An 18,250-nucleotide genomic window follows, 5' to 3' on the forward strand; every position below is an offset into this window, starting at 1 on the left:
ACCTCCGTAGACTGTTTTTAAACCTTCAGCTCCCTGTTGATAATCCGGGTAGCAGAGCCATCTTCTCCCTCGACGCTGCCAAGGCTTTTGACAGCGTCGAGTGGCAATATCTTTGGGTGGTGCTGGATCGCTTTGGCCTGGGCTCTGAGTTTATTTCCTGGGTTAAGTTACTTTATGCTGGACCTACGGATCGCATCAGAATTAATGGTACCCTCTCTGACTCCTTCTCTTTGCACCGGGAGACTAGACAGGGATGCCCTCTCTCCCCATTGCTGTTCGCACTGGCGATTGAACCTCTGGCGATTATGATTAGAGACTCCCCCTCTATAGTAGGGTTTCACCGTGGAGACAGGGAAGATAAAATCTCCCTTTACGCGGATGATGCCCTCCTGTATCTGGGGGATCTTGGTAATTCCCTGCAGGAGGTCATGTCCCTCATTACGAGATTTGGCGCATTTTCTGGCTTTGCCATAAACTGGGACAAATCGGTTTTACTCCCTTTGGACCCCCTTCCGTCTACTATGCCACTTGCTGCCTCTCAACTACAGGTGGTCTCCACCTTCCGCTATCTGGGTGTAGTGGTCTCAGCTGACCCGAGAGATTATGTCTCCCTCAACCTTAGACCCCTCCTTCTCCGTTTTCGTACTAAATGTGCTAGCTGGTGTAAACTTCCCCTTACAGTTACGGGTAGGGTCAATTTGATCAAAATGATCTGGGCTCCTCAGCTGCTCTACATCCTTCATAACTCCCCGATGTGGATACCTCGATACTGGTTTGATAGAATAGACTCCCAATTTAGGGCCCTTATATGGCGGGGTGGGGTGGCCCGATTGAAACTTACTACTCTGCAATATCCCAAAGATAGGGGTGGAATGGCCCTCCCCCACGCCCAGATGTACTTTTTTGCATCACAGTTGCAGCACTTCACGGGTTGGGATCTTCCTTCTTGCGTAGATCCCTCCCGGGCCTTGCTTACACTGTCTGCATCTGACTACACTTCCTTCTCCTTAATGGAACTGGGGTTCCCTGAATTGCCCCCCGACTGTCCTACCTCCCACCTTCTGACTAAACTGTGGAAAGCGGTAAAGCAGAATCTGGGCCTCTCTGGCTTTTTTGCCCGTACCCCTCTGTGGAACAACCGTTCCTATGGGGAGGTCGCTAGGTTGGGTTCTTTCCCTGGGTGGATCCGGGCTGGGGTGAAATATTTTTCTCAGGTATGTGACCCTGCTATTAAGCCCTGGTCTCGATTTCAGGCTGATTTCCCACAGCTGGGTAATTGCCACTATCAATATATGCGCTTGTCGCATGCGCTACAGAGTCAGAACCGCCACACCCCTCTGCGATTGATTGATTCTCCATTCCTGGAATCTATTTTTAGAGACGGTGAGAAACGGGGTATAATCTCTAGAATATACGTTACATTGTTGTCTTCCCTGCAGGACCCCTCCCTACTTCCCTGTAGGGCGAAGTGGGAGGGGGATCTGGGCCCCATTGATGGGGATCGTTGGGAGCAGATACTTGAAGCCGGCCCATTGGTCTCTGTCTCCGCTAGCCATAAACTATCCCATTTATATGTACTATACCGCACTTATAGGACCCCGGCACAACTCTATGCATGGGGTAGGAGGTCCTCACCTCTCTGTCCCAAATGTAATTTACATACAGGTGACTTTATTCACATGCTTTGGAGATGCCCCAAACTGGTACGATACTGGCAATTCGTAGTATCCACTATTAATCGTGTATACCAAGTTCAACTTCAGTTGGATCCGCTGGTGTGCTTGTTGGGTGGCCTGGATGAGACGCTATACCTCCCACACGTTCTTGTTGCCCTCCTTCGACTTCTCTATTTAGCTAAAAAACTGATTGCTAGAGTGTGGATATCTTCCAGGCCTCCTGCGGGTGCCCAATGGATCCAATCTGTCAACTCTATTCTGATACGTGAAAAACACACCTATTATCATAGAAAAGCTCCTCTTAAGTTTGAGAAAATCTGGGGCCCCTGGCTGTCTTCTTCGGAGGTGGCTCCGCCTCAACTTGTTCTTAATCGCTTGCTTATGTAGATATTGGTATGCTTTTGGCAGCTGGTATGTTCATGACAACACGTGTTTAGTTGTTTTTCCTGTTTTTTTTTATTTTTTCCCCCTCCCCCCTTAAATTTTTTTTCCTTCCTTATGTTCTGTTTTCTTTTAGGGATGCGCATGGAGCAACAATGAGGTTCCTGTGCTTTCACTAAAGCGCAATTTGCACTGATTAACATTGTATTTTTGTATCCTCTGTGATTATGTATGCTGTCTGTGTATTTCTTGTACAATGTTTTATTGTCCTGTGCCATTCCTAAATAAAGTTCTTTTTCTGATTAAAAAAAAAAATGTGGGAGGAAGAAGAAAATATGGAGAGGATAAAGAAAGGCTAAAATCTATTTACCCAAAGCTGTCTGTCTTCATTATCGTGTGTAAATATTTCACACTGAGTTTTGCCATAGACAGGACAAATGTCCTGCCAAGAATTGTGAGTAGGAAGACATCTTTGACAGTACCAGGACTTCATGGGGTCAAAATCATGACCCACTCAACAGATCAAATCAGTGTATGTTTAGTTTACTGTTTTCTTCCCTATTCTCATTAAGAAGAGGAAGGGATTATCCAAGTTGCTCAGAGATCTCTATCAACAAAAATAATTGCGTCTATATAGGAAGAATTATTTTTACCCCTTATATATGCCCATACACAGACACTCACCCAAGTATTGTATATTTTAGATCTGGAGTGGTATTGGACTGACTTTGACCAGTTTAAGAAAGAGAAAGAATGAAATGCTTCATTTGTACTTTTTTCTGAGATAAGGAAAGTCAGTTTTTTCAGCAAAAAAGGAAACTGCCTCTTGAAATCTGTTCTGCACCAGCATAATCCATGCTTTGTACAAACAGCTCTGCCGAGAAGCGGCTCATTTTAGCTCACAATTTTATACCTTAGGAAACCAGATAAGCCATTGTTTAATGAGAGAAACATCTCTCCCTAGAGACTACTACAGAATAAAAAGTAACAGGGAAACTATGGGACTGTAGATCACTCAAGATAAAAGTTCCCAATAGACAGACAGAGCTGCTAGCATTACATGGATTGCATTGCTGTAAAGACATGCTAGAGACTACTAGTTATAATAGATTATTACATACAAATTCACAATCCTAAAATACTTTGGTTGAGCCAGCAAATAGATTTAATAAGGCTGAGAAAAAAACATCTTATTCAGCGTATCTATCTAATTAAGCCAGGTAAAAATAGATCTATGAGTTTAAATTCATGCGGTTCTAATGCACAGGCACATAAGTGGAAGGTATTATGTTTCCTATACTAAACACACTATAACACAAAGGAATAAATAGACCGAAATGTAAATAATTTTTAAAGCCAATGTCTAATAACATTTGAGATATCTGATATTCTAGTTAAAGTGCTATATAAGTAAGGGGGGGCTCACTGGACACCTTTGCTGCCATTGTGCTATGTGCTGGGTGTTCAGTGCACCCCTGGGGCTTTCACGAGGGGTGGGCACCCTTCAGGTTCACCTGCCTTCTATTTATCCATTATTATGCATATGCTTCCACTGTGGAGGCTCTCAAAATTTAGAGGTGGGACTGCAGATAATATTGGGGTGTCATGAAGAGGCTCTGCAGCTTACGCATGTATTTGCAAATGTGTACAAACAAAACCCCTGTTTTTAACGCACATTGTTGGACAGGATAATTCAGATGGTTGCAGGCTAATTGGTAAGCTGGGAATTTCCATTGATTTTGTTTGACATGCATCACCCTTCCAATTGCTTCCTGATGCAAAGGCTAGGTATAGGTAGGGCAGTGCCCATTTGTTTGTACTGTTGCAATATTGGTGAGGGAATGCACTGGACACCTTTGCTTCCATTCTGCTATGTGCTGGGTGTCCAGTGCGCTCCTGTGCCTTTAAAGGAGGGTGGGCTCCCTCCTGGCTCACGTGCCCTCTACCTATCCATTATAAAGCATGTGCTTCCACTGTAGAGAGTCTCAAAATGTAAAGTTAGGACTGCAGATAACACTGGGGTGCTGCGAAGAGGCTCTACAGCTTATGCATGTATTTGCAAATGTGTGCAAAATAAACGCATACTGCAGTGGCGTCGGCAGGGGGGGGCTGACCGGGCCTTCAGCCCCGAGTGTGCCCCCAAAAAGCCCTGGGTCTCGTGTGGATCGTTTTTAGTTATTAGCCCAGAGTGTCAAATATGCTCCTCCTTCCTTCGGCTCTCAGCTCACCTCAGCGCTGCAGTCAGAAGAAGACGGAGGGGGGTGGAGGCGGAGCCAATGCAATCCTCCTCCTCTCCTCATGTGACAGCAGAAGAGAGGTTATCGGAGCGGAGGAGGATTTCAAATTCCTCTCCTTGCCGCCTAGCATTGGCTCCGCCTCCACCCCCCTCCGTCTTCTGGCTGCAGCGCTGAGGTGAGCTGAGAGCCGAAGGAAGTAAAGCACGGGGGGGGGGAGGGAGAAGAAGAAGAATGTGAGTGCCCGGGGGGGGGAGAAGAAGAATGTGAGTGCCCGAGGGGGGGGGGGAGAAGAAGAATGTGAGTGCCCGAGGGGGGGGGAGAAGAAGAATGTGAGTGCCCGGGGGAGGGGGAGAAGAAGAATGTGAGTGCCCGGGGGGGAGAAGAAGAAGAATGTGAGTGCCCGAGGGGGGGGGGAGAAGAAAAAGAATGTGAGTGCCCGAGGGGGGGGAAGGAAGGAGGAAGAAGGGGAGTGCCTGGGGGGGGGGAGAAGGTGAGTGCCTGGGGGGGGAGGGAGGAGGAAGAAGGTGAGTGCCTGGGGGGGAAGGAAGAAGATTAGTGCCTGAGGGGGGAGGGAGGAGGCAGAAGGTGAGTGCCTGAGGGGGGAGGGAGGAGGAAGAAGGTGAGTGCCTGGGGGGGGAGAAGGTGAGTGCCTGAGGGGGGAGGAGGAAGAAGGTGAGTGCCTGGGGGGGGAAGGAAGAAGGTGAGTGCATTAGGGGGGGAGGAGGAAGAAGGTTAGTGCCTGGGGGGGAGGAAGAAGGTGAGTGCCTGAGGGGGGGGGAGGGAGGAGGAAGAAGGTGAGTGCCTGGGGGGGGAGGAGGAAGAAGGTGAGTGCCTGGGGGGGGGAAGAAAGTTAGTGCCTGGGGGGGAGGAAGAAGGTGAGTGCCTGAGGGGGGAGGAGGAAGAAGGTTAGTGCCTGAGGGGGGGGGAGGAGGAAGAAGGTTAGTGTCTGAGGGGGGGAGGAGGAAGAAGGTTAGTGCCTGAGGGGGGGGGGGGAAGAAGGTTAGTGCCTGAGGGGGGAGGAAGAAGGTTAGTGCCTGAGGGGGGGGAGGAGGAGGTTAGTGCCTGAGGTGGGGAGGGAGAAGGTGAGTGCTTGATGGGGGGGGAGGGAGGAGGAAGAAGGTTAGTGCCTGAGGGAGGAGGAAGAAGGTGAGTGCCTGAGGGGGGGAGGGAGGTGGAAGAAGGTGAATGCCCGAGGGGGGGAGGGAGGAGGAAGAAGGTGAGTGCCTGAGGGGGAGGAGGAAGAAGGTGAGTGCCCGAGGGGGAGGAGGAAGAAGGTGAGTGCCTGAGCAAGTCTCCCTGTGTGACTGGATAGGAGGGGCATCCTTGGAATCCATCCATATAAGGTTGTAAAAGACCCCCAATGAGTGGCGGCCGGTGTACAGAGGGCGCATGGAGTTCAATGGGATTTTTTTTGGCATCACCTGATTAGAGCCAGAGGCTCTAATAGGGCGATGCAAAGGGTGGACCCGGGGCGCAGAGCAGTGCGTCCCGATCCCACCCATTGTGTGACAATAGCGAATGAAAATTCGCTATTGTCACACCGATCTTCCTCCTGGCCAATCAGGAAGCGCGTCCAATACGCGCTTCTTTATTGGCCGCAAGGCAAACCCCTTGCCATTAGCCGAGGAGGAGGCGGAAGCGAAAGGACTCGTGGAGACGCGCCGCCGGTCACAGGGACTCAGAAGAAGCTGCCCGCCGCTGCTGCTGGGAGGACTCGTGGAGACGCGCCGCTGGTCACCGGGACCGAGAAGAAGCCGCCCGCCGCAGCTGCTGCTCCAGGTAGTTAAGGGGGCACACACGCTGATCTCTGCATTGGGGGCATGTATGCTGGTCACTACATTGGAGGCACGCACGCTGATCTCTGCATTGGAGCATGTACGCTGGTCACTGCATTGGGGGCACGCACGCTGATCTCTGCATTGGAGCATCTATGCTGGTCACTACATTTGGGGCACGCACGCTGATCTCTGCATTGGGGGCATGTATGCTGGTCACTGCATTGGGGGCATATACGCTGGTCACTGCATTGGGGGCATGTACGCTGATCTCTGCATTGGAGCATGTATGCTGGTCACTACATTGGAGGCACGCACGCTGATCTCTGCATTGGAGCATGTACGCTGGTCACTGCATTGGGGGCACGCACGCTGATCTCTGCATTGGAGCATGTATGCTGGTCACTACATTGGGGGCACGCACGCTGATCTCTGCATTGGGGGCATGTACCCTGGTCACTGCATTGGGGGCATATACGCTGGTCACTGCATTGGGGGCATGTACGCTGATCTCTGCATTGGGGGAATGGTATGCTGGTCTCTGCATTGGGGGCATGTACGCTGGTCACTGCATTGGGGGCATGTACGCTGATCTCTGCATTGAAGTGGGCATGTACGCTGGTCACTGCATTGAAGGGGGCATGTACGCTGGTCACTGCATTGAAAGGGGGTATGTACACTGGTCACTGCATTGAAAGGGGGCACGCTGGTCACTCTGCATTGAAAGGGGGCACGCTGGTCACTCTGCATTGAAAGGGGGCATGCTGGTCACTCTGCATTGAAAGGGGGCACGCTGTACCTTAATTACTGAAGGCCCCTTTCACACTTTTGCAACCTCAAAGTCACGCAATTTTTTACAGCGTTTTTTGCAAAGCAATGCCTATTACATTTTTCTGTTTGTGCCCCCCCCCCCCAAAAAAAAAATTTTGAGCACCAGCCGCCACTGTCCCCAATATACCTAGAATAATGTGCACATATTAATCTGCAAGTGTTCACAGATATGTATAGGTCAGAGTGTTTAACTGACAAAGAATGATGTGCCATAGAACTGCTGATGTTGATGTATTTTTCTGCTCTGTATCTAATAAATGCATACTTTACACCCCCCTTTCCAGTACCCCCCAGAGCTCTTCAGGCCCCCCTCCACCAGTGCTCTTTAGCCCCCCCTCACCCAGGGCTCTTCAGTTACCCACAGTGCTTTACAGCTCCGCCCCCCATGCTCTCTGACTCCCCCAGTGCTCTCCACCCCCCTGTGCTCCCTGGCTCTCCCCTCAGTGATCTACAGTCCCCCAGTGCTCTTCGGTTCCCCCCTCCCCCGTACTCTGTCCCCCTGGTTTTCCCTGCCCCCCTGCTCTCCACCCCCTTGCTTTCTAACCCCCCTGCAATGCTTTCCAACCCCCCCCCCTATTTCTTTCCAGTGCCCCCCCCCATGCCCTTCAGCTCCTCCTGTGCTCTCCAGCCCCCCTAGTGCTCTTCTATCATGTCTGCAGTCTCTGACCATCCCCTGTACTATGTCCGCAGTCTCTGACCATCTCCTGTATCATGTCCGCAGTCTCTGACCATTTCTTGTATCATGTCCGCAGTCTGACCATTTCTTGTATCATGTCCACAGTCTCTGACCATTTCTTGTATCATGTCCGCAGTCTCTGACTATTTCTTGTATCACGTCCGCAGTCTCTGACCATTTATTGTATCATGTCCGCAGTGTCTGACGATCTACTGTATCATGTCTGCAGTCTCTGACCATCTCCTGTATCATGTCCGCAGTCTTTGACCATCTCTTGCATCATGTCTGCAGTCTCTGATCATCTCTTGTATCATGTCTGCAGTCTCTGACCATCTCCTGTATCATGTCTGCAGTCTTTGACCATCTCTTGCATCATGTCTGCGGTCTCGGATCATCTCTTGTATCATGTCCACAGTCTCTGACCATCTCTTGTATTGTGTCCGCAGTCTGACCATCTCTTGTATCATGTCTGCAGTCTCTGACCATCTCTTGTATCATGTCTGAAGTCTGACCATCTCTTGTATCATGTCTGAAGTCTGACCATCTCTTGTATCATGTCTGCAGTCTCTGACCATCTCCTGTATCATGTCCGCAGTCTGACCATCTCTTGTATCATGTCTGCAGTCTCTGACCATCTCTTGTATCGTGTCCGCAGTCTGACCATCTCTTGTATCATGTCTGCAGTCTCTGACCATCTCTTGTATCATGTCTGAAGTCTGACCATCTCTTGTATCATGTCTGCAGTCTCTGACCATCTCTTGTATCATGTCCGCAGTCTGACCATCTCTTGTATCATGTCTGCAGTCTCTGACCATCTCCTGTAGGATGTCTCCAATCTCTTACTCAAATTTAAACACATTGCTAATAGTATCAGCGATCTGTTTATGCCAAAGGTAGGACTGTGCAGGGAAGGCAGAGAGTGCAAAAGGGGGCACTGTGATTAGAGAGATGGGGGGGGGGGGGGGCTGTGAAATGTTTGCAATAAATATTCTTGAAAATATTACAATTGTTTTGGGTGTTTGTACATTTTTAAGTTTGGGGGGTGCCAGATATAGGATCCGCCCCGGGTGCCAAATGCTCTAGGTACACCACTGCACAGATGGCTGTGGGTGAGTGACGGAGGGCTGATTTTTGAAACCTTAGCCCATATTAGCCTTTTAACTTAATTTACTGAAACTGTACAAAGGCACCCTAAACCCTGTGGCAACCAATTAGAATTCATCTTTTGCTAGTGTGATGTCAGATAAGTAAATGCTGATCGGTTACTCTGGGTTGCCGCATTTTGCACTTAAAATTTTGCTTTGTGCATGGTTTCTTGAAGAAGCCCTTGATGTTCAACTTTCCCAGGAAGTCATAGAGGAGCTGACTCACCATTTTCTGGTTACAGCTACTTTGGAAAGATTTGGTGTTAGTGCTTAATCTAGACTACTGGGAAATAATTTCTCTTGTGTGTTGTGGATGTTCTGGGACCTCTGCTATTTCCAAAATGGCTGAAGAAGTTCCATAGGAGCCCCCAGAAAGGCTTCTACATGGGGCACCTTGATTGCCATAATTGGTGCTCTTAATTGCTTTATGGGAAGAGTTACAAGTAAAAGTGGAGATTAGAAAGTTGACAGAATAACATGCGTGTGGTCACATTTTATAACATTTTATAGTGGGGCATTGGGCAGGGTTGAGTGGGGAGCGGCATTGGGGCATTGGGTGGAGCTTAGGCGGGGCTTACTTTGAAATGTGGGAGGGGTTATCAAATTTACCTTCGGGCTGAAGCCCCTGGTCATTTTCTCACCTAGCAACGCCCCTGGCATACTGTTAAAAAGGATAATTCAGCTGGGGACAGGCTGGTTGGTAAGTTGAGCTGGGAATTTTCTTTGGTTTTGTTTTAATAAATATGTAAACCATCACATTAAAACAAACCCATTTAGTTTAAAATAGAAATGAAAGGCAAAACATTTGTCTATATATATGCTGTATATATATATATATATATATATATATATATATATATATAAAAAATATTAGTGGCTGGACTCCTCCTCCTCGTCGGGGAATCGAGTGAGGAGATCCGCCCGCCTGTGTAAACAGAGCGGGTAGATCTCCTAAGTGACAGGGACTGACAGATCGGAGTGTTCAGCATAGCTGAACATCCGATCTGTCCTTCTGTCACTCAGTCACCCCCCCCCCCCCACACGTCAGTAAGCACCAGGCATACATTAACCCCTCCCTCTCCAATAAAATTAACCCCTTCACTGCCAGTGTCATTTTTACAGTAACAGTGCATATATATAGCACTGATTACTGCAGTAATGTCACTGGTACCCCCAAAAGTGTCAAAAATGACAGTCAAGGGTCCGATCTGTCCGCCGCAATGTCGCAGTCCCGCAAAAAAAATCGCAGATCGCCGCCATTACTCGTTAAAAAAAAAAACGCCAAAAATGACAGAAATCTTTCCCTTAGTTAGTAAACGCAATAACTTTTGCGCAAACCAATCAAAATACGCTTATCATGATTTTTTTTACCAAACATATGTAGCAGAAAGCAAATTGGCCAAAAATTTTAAAAAAATTAGATTTTTACATTTTTTGGGGGGGGGGGAATTTCATATAAAAAATGTTAAAAATATTGTTATTTTTTCAAAATAAACGCTCTTTTTTTGTTTATAGCGCAAAAAGTAAAAATCGCACAGGTGATCAAATACCACCAAAAGAAAGCTCTATTTGTGGGAAAAAAAGGACGTAAATTTTGTTTGGGTACAGCATCGCACGACCGCGCAATTGTCAGTTAAAGTTGCACAGCGCCGAATCGCAAAAAGTGGCCTTGACGTAAGACAGCAAAATCCTCCGGTGGTAAAGTGGTTAAGTGATCACATAATCTCTTTTCTCATCTGCATAAGAGCTGGAGGAGGAAAAATAGCAGCACGCTGATCTTCCCAGTGAATGGCTGTGTAGGACCCATCTGATCTTTGAAGGAGAGCATGCTGAGTTCTTCGCAATGCTAGAAAACTGTGTAATGTTTAAAACAGCACCCGTGCCATTCTAATCCGTAAGAAAAAAATATGTCAACAGAAAATAGTGAATCAATAGTGAAATGATAAAAGTTATACCCACCAAGACCCTGCCTGAAAGGGTGCTACTCTTGTGTGCACAGAACTAATGTAAAACAAAAATCCAAATGTCCTATCAAAATATGTAACATATATATATGTATATATACATATATTATACACAATTACATGTATGAAAAAGCACATAAAAACACATATAAATGGTGCTCCAACTATTGCAAAAGAGTCTCATATAAAATAAAGTACAAAATGCTTGTCAATGCTTGTCAATTATTCCCAATAACCACCTGAATTAAATGGACTTGGGATTTGATATTCCCAATAACCAGCTGAATTAAATGGACTAACCAGGGGTATCTGCTGGAAACCCAACCAATAAAGCTTTCTACTTTGGGAGTAATACCCTGCAATATCGATAGTTGTCTCTGTATCAGAGGTATCTGTTGGAAATCCAGCTAGTCAATCTTTCTCCTCTAGGAGTAATACTCTGCAGTATCAATAGTGGTCTCTGTATCTTATAAGCATGGATTCATCAGACCATCTGTCCATCAATACATCAGGGGAAAGAGAAAGAAGAGTTCCATAAAGTGAATCCTTATATAGTCATATTTAATAAAACCTATTTAAAAAAACTCACATTTTTAGATGTTGCCACTGACAGGAGTATACTGCACAGTTTGTGTATGAATCAAGCCAAGTTCCGGCCATGCACTCTGACTGCAAACTTTGAGCTGTCAGCACGTGGGAACGTCCCATCCACTGGCCCCTTCCTACGCGTTTCATCATTTGACGTCTTTTAAGGGGCGGTAGACCTTCTAATAGTTTGAAAATGTTACATATATAGGTGCATCTCATAAATTTGAATATCATCAAAGCTAATTTATTTCAGTAATTCTATTCAAAAAGTCAAACTCATATATATGTATTACACACATAGTGATATATTTCAAGCATTTCTTTCTTTTAATTTTGATGATTATGGCTTAAAGCTAGTGAAAACCCAAAATTCAGTATGTCAGAAAATTAGAATATTACAGAAGACCGATTAAAAAAAACATTTTTTTAATGCAGAAATGTTGGCTTACTGAAATGTATGTCCATTTACAATATAGTATGCACTCAATGCTTTTAATTTTTTCAGTAATTACTGCATCTATGTGGCGTTGCATGGAGGTGATCAGCCTGCTGAGGTATTATGGAAGTCCAGGTTGCTTTGATAGTGACTTTCAGCTCATCTGCATTGTTGGGTCTGGTGTCTCTCATCTTCCTCTTGACAATACCCCACATATTCTCTATAGGGTTTAGGTCAGGTGAGTTTAAAGAGGTTGTACACTCACTCTTATAACTTGTACCTATAGGTAAGCCTTTAATAAGGCTTACCTATACAGTGCCTTGCGAAAGTATTCGGCCCCCTTGAACTTTGCGACCTTTTGCCACATTTCAGGCTTCAAACATAAAGATATAAAACTGTATTTTTTTGTGAAGAATCAACAACAAGTGGGACACAATCATGAAGTGGAACATAATTTATTGGATATTTCAAACTTTGTTAACAAATAAAAAACTGAAAAATTGGGCGTGCAAAATTATTCAGCTCCTTTACTTTCAGTGCAGCAAACTCTCTCCAGAAGTTCAGTGAGGATCTCTGAATGATCCAATGTTGACCTAAATGACTAATGATGATAAATAGAATCCACCTGTGTGTAATCAAGTCTCCGTATAAATGCACCTGCACTGTGATAGTCTCAGAGGTCCGTTTAAAGCGCAGAGAGCATCATGAAGAACAAGGAACACACCAGGCAGGTCCGATATACTGTTGTGGAGAAGTTTAAAGCCAGATTTGGATACAAAAAGATTTCCCAAGCTTTAAACATCCCAAGGAGCACTGTGCAAGCGATAATATTGAAATGGAAGGAGTATCAGACCACTGCAAATCTACGAAGACCTGGCCGTCTCTCTAAACTTTCAGCTCATACAAGGAGAAGACTGATCAAAGATGCAGCCAAGAGGCCCATGATCACTCTGGATGAACTGCAGAGATCTACAGCTGCATTGGGAGACTCTGTCCATAGGACAACAATCAGTCGTATACTGCACAAATCTGGCCTTTATGGAAGAGTGGCAAGAATAAAGCCATTTCTTAAAGATATCCATAAAAAGTGTCGTTTAAAGTTTGCCACAAGCCACCTGGGAGACACACCAAACATGTAGAAGAAGGTGCTCTAGTCAGATAAAACCAAAATCGAACTTTTTGGCAACAATGCAAAACGTTATGTTTGGCGTAAAAGCAACACAGCTCATCACCCTGAACACACCATCCCCACTGTCAAACATGGTGGTGGCAGCATCATGCTTTGGGCCTGCTTTTCTTCAGTAGGGACAGGGAAGATGGTTAAAATTGATGAGAAGGTGGATGGAGCCAAATACAGGACCATTCTGGAAGAAAAGTGTAGCACTTGCGTACATCTGTAAGCACCACAGCTCATCTATAGGGCTATTGATTACGTCATATCAGGTCATTGAGTATCTATTGGTCAGTTGCGTATACCCTATATTAATCTGTATCAACATCATGTCCGAAAGGCCGACAAGGAGAGGTCGATGCTCACAGGCCACAAAAAGAGGGCAAGCAGCCTCTGTGTCCATTGTGAAAAGTGGTGGTCACAGTCGACATAGTGAATCCTTTGCAGGCGGGGCACGCCTGTCCTTTATTTCGAGTGCTGCCCATGCTATTCAGCCACAACACGTGGAAGAGTTGGTGGAGTGGATCAATAAGCCGTCCTCATCCTCCTCGTCCTCTGACACCAATGCTCACAGTAGTTTGCCTCCCACCGCAGCTGCCAAAGCGGCCCATTCCACAAGCTCCTTCTCCACAGCTACTCCTTCTGTCGCCCCCACCATCATGCACGGAGGAGTCACCTGAACTATTCGATCATAGTGTCAGTGACATGCTGCTGGAGTATGCGCAGCAATTTGAAAGATGTGATGTTGGTTCGAAGGTTGATGAAGGGAATAAACATGAGCCTAGAGAGAGGGGGTGACAATGACGGACAAGAAACCAGCAGTCATGTTGCCACAGCTGAAGCATATTGCCAAGTTTGCTCCAGTGACGAGGAGGGAGGGGATGAGGAGGTCACTGACTATACTTGGGTGCCTGACAGGATAGAGGAGAAGGAGGAGGGGGAGGAGGGGGAGGATGAGGAGGACGCACAACTCCAATGAGGCAGGATGTGCTCCAGGGGCTGCCATAGCAGTAGCCAACCTATTGCGTCACAGCACAGAGCTCCACAGGTGCAGGGTGCTGCAAACTACCCGCAGACTCACAAAAGTTCATTAGTGTGGGCTTTTTTCAGCACATGTGCAGTAGACCTCAGCGTTGCGGTTTGCAACATCTGTCTAAAGTGGATCAAGCGTGGCCAGAACACCAGCCGATTGCTTGACAAGGCATATGAAAACCTGCCATGCAGTCCGTTGGCAACAGCACCTGAAAGAGGCACCAGATCAAAACAAGCATACATCACCTCATCTATGATCTTTAACCCTACTATACCTCATGCCTTCTCAAATACCAGCATTGAGAGGGATGATGGTATAGCAATGAGTGCCACAGAGACTTGCACCCAATCTGCTAGCAGTACACCACCGCTTGATTTGAGCAGCAGGCAAATTTCACTACGCCAGTTTTTGAACCTAAGAAAGAAATACTGTCCCATCCACACATGCTCAGTGTCTTAATACTAGCTTGGCTAAATTGCTAGCATTACATCTGGTAGACTCTGCTTCCTTTCGTGAATTTGTGGAATGTGCTGCACCACAGTGGCAGGTCCCAAAAAGGCATTTTGTCTCACGTAAGGCCATTCCGGCTCTCATGTGGAAGGTAGTGTTTTGGCCTCGTTGGACAAAGTGGTCAGCAGGAAGGTGCACATTACTGCTGACTCTTGGTCCAGCAGGCATGGACAGGGACATTACAATTCTTTCACGGTGCACTGGGTAACTCTGCTGGCAGCTGGGAAGGATGCAGGACAGGGTTTCGTTGTTGCAGCTTGTTTTGCCACCACGCCTCCAAAAAACTGGTGATGGTTCTGCCACATCTGGCTACTCCACCACCTCCTCCTCCTCCATGTCCTCTTCTGCTCAATTGTCCTCTGAATCAGCAGTGCTCCCTAAGCGTTCAAGGAGCTACGCAAGCAGTCAGGCTAAAAGATGCCATGCTGTGCTTCAGTTGGTCTGTCTAGGGGATAGGAGTCACACCGGTGCAGAGATTCTGTCAGCTCTGTAGGGGCAGGCTCAGAGATGGTTGACGCCATGACAGCTTGAGCCAGGAATGGTTGTATGCGACAGTGGTACCAACCTTCTCTCTGCCCCTCCAACAGGGACACTTGACACATGACCATGCTTGGCACATGTTCTGAATCTGGTGGTGCAGTTTTGCTTGAGCAAATACCTGGGCTTCCAAGAGGCAGGCCAGAAAGGTCTGTGGCCATTTCCGCCGTTCGTTCATTGCCAGTGCTCGCTTATCTGACATTTAAGGGGAATTCAACCTGCCCACCAACCGCCTCATTTGTGACATGCCCACCAGGTGGAACTCAACGTTGAGAATGCTGCAGTGGCTGCACATGCAGCACAGGGCCATCAATGAGTACCTGTGTGAGTATGGCACAAGGACAGGGTCAGGGGGCGTGGCTTTTTTTTCGCCACGCCGGTCGCTTTTGATTAAGGATGCATGGGTCGTCCTGTCACCATTTGAGGAGGCCACAAGGATGGTGAGCCGGGACGATGCATGCATCAGTTACACTATCCCACTAGTCTACCTGCTGGAGCACACGCTGCGTGGAATCATGGACAGGGCACTTGAGGCAGAACAGCGGGAGGAAGAGGAGGACTTATTTTCCTCACAAGGCCCCGTTTATGCAAATATCATTCCTCCAGGGCCACAAAACACACAGGAGGATGAGGAGGAGGAGGATGGGGATTTTGGCAGCATGGATGTTGAGGATAGCATACAGCAGTCTTCAAGGGATGGTTTTAAGTCCCCAGAAACCCCAGGAGTTGTACGTGGTTGGGGAGAGGTTGCTCCTGCTGACAATGTAATCCTTAGTGACCCAGAGCACTCAGAAGCTCATGCCTCCTCCAACTTACGTTGCATGGGCTCCCTGATTCTGCAAAGTCTGCAAAAGGACCCAAGGATTCATGCTATCAAGGAGAGGGATAATTACTGGTTGGCAACCCTTCTTGATGCATGTTACAAGGGTAAAGTGCAGAGCTCATCCTGCCTTTGCAGAGGGTGTAGAGGATGAAACATCTTGAGGAGGCCTTAAAAATAAATGTGTGTACCACCTTTACAGACACTGGGAGGTCAACAGTCTCTGGCTGTGTTTGAGGCATCGTTTAGACAAAGGAGGAGTGGTGGAGAAGGTGGCCTGCTGACCGATGCCTTTAAAGAGTTCTTTTGTCCTCATCAGCACCCAGGGCTGTTAGGTTTAAGCAACCATCTGCAGCGTCTATCACATGGTGCATGATTATCTAGGTGCAAAAGCAGACTTGGAGACCTTTCCAGTTGAGCATCCACTGGGTTACTGGGTCTTGAGGATGGACCACTCGCCAGAACTTGCTCAATATGCAATGGAGCTTCTGGCCTGTCCTGCTTCCAGCGTGCTTTCCAAATGGACGTTCAGTGCTGCTGGAGGTTTTGTGACGGACAAAAGAGTGGGTCTGTCCACAGACTCTGTTGACCAGCTGGCTTTTATCAAAATGAACCAGTCCTGGATCAACAAGAGCTATCAAGCCCCTGATGTTGATGTAACTGATTGAATTTCCTAGGGGTCTGCAATCCCTTATAGACTGCATATGCTGCCTATCCTATTCCTCTACCTTGATTCTGCTAGCTTCCAACAATGTTTTTGGTTTAGGTCACTACCAACCCCCAAGGCCTAATTTTTCTGCACTTGTTTGATAGGTGCATACAATTTAAATGTCGTATGTCATTTTTAACTATAGGCCCTGTCCCTGTGCCCTTCTAACTGTGAGGGGTTACTGTGTTCAGGCACCAACAACACCAAAGGCCCAATATTTTTGCACCTGTATGACAAGTACATGCAATTTCAAATTTGTATGGAATTCTTACCAGCAGGTCCCGTTCCTGCACCCAGCAAGAGTAACTGCGAGGGCTTGATTATGGTGTTCAGGCACCACCAACAGCAAAGGCCCAATTTTTGGCACCTGTATGACAAGTACATGCGATTTCAAATATGTATGGAATTCTTACCAGCAGGTCCCATTCCTGCGCCCAGCAAGAGTAACTGCGAGGGGTTGCAGTGTTCAGGCACCACCAACAACCAAGGCCCAATTTCTGTTCCTGCCGATACTAACCTTCCAGGTCCCCATCACTCCAGCCAGTTTGCATAGCAGCCACCCAACTTTGGCCAGGTCAGATGACAGCACAGCGCCCCCACTAGATCACTGATAAGAACACATACAACACTTGATCTTTGCCAATTTCAAATTAGTATGGAATTTTTACCAGCAGGGCCCGTTCCTGCGCCAAGCAAGAGTAACTGCGAGGAGTTGCGGTGTTCAGGCTCCACCAACACCCAAGGCACAATTTTTCTGCACCTCTATGACAAGTGACAAGTACATGCAATTTCAAATTCGTATGGAATTCTTACCAGCAGGTCCCATTCCTGCGCCCAGCAAGAGTAACTACGATGGGTTATGGTGTTCAGGCACCACCAACAACCAAGCCCCAATTTTTCTGCACCTGTATGTCAAGTACATTTGAAATGTGTATGTATATTTGTACATGACATTTTTTGCTTTAGAAATGCCAGTATTGCTGCAGCAGGGTACATACATCGTAGAGATGCACTACTTTACAGGCACATTCAGGGGACCCCCCCAGGCATGATATTTGAAGGAATCTTTCATTTTTATAGGTTCACTTTAAGCCACGTTAAAATCAGTAAATCACTGCTCCTTTAAAAACTATTGTTTTTAAAAACTTGTTTTTCATTGCTACATGTTCCCCAGGTCAGTACCCGGAGCCCCATACAATTTTTTGGGGCAATAACTTGCATTTAAGCCTTCAAAATGAGGCCGTTTGATTTTCGAGGTTCGTGTCCCATAGACTTCAATGGGGTTTGTTTATTCGAATAAACGTTTCCTCTGTTCGCGGTGTTCTGATGCGAACGGAACCGGGGGGGGGGGGGGGGTGTTCGGCTCATCACTAATGTTCATTTTTGATTTGTGGAATTTTTTTTTGCGCCAAAGAAATTTGTACAGATCGCTTTGTACATAGAGAAAAAGTGGGTGGTAGATGAATGGGGATGGCTTGCATGATATATAGGAGTCTAAGTAGAACATTAATTTTTAGTATAACAGCTCAAGGAAAGAAGTGGTGTAAAATTCAGGGAGTATAAGTCGGTAAGGTGGGTTGGGAGTTGGAACCCTAAATACGTAATTGCTTTGGTTTTCCAGATGAAGGGGAAATTGCTTTGACAGTGAGATACTGTGTCCTTTGATAGGGAGACATTTAAGGCATATGATTTTCCAAAATTAAATTTGAGGTCGGACATACGCTGGAAGAGGGAAAAATCTCTCAATAGGTTTGGGAGGGT

Source organism: Pelophylax lessonae, assembly GCF_965119305.1.
Source record: "Pelophylax lessonae genome assembly, chromosome: 1".
Lineage (NCBI taxonomy): Eukaryota > Metazoa > Chordata > Amphibia > Anura > Ranidae > Pelophylax > Pelophylax lessonae.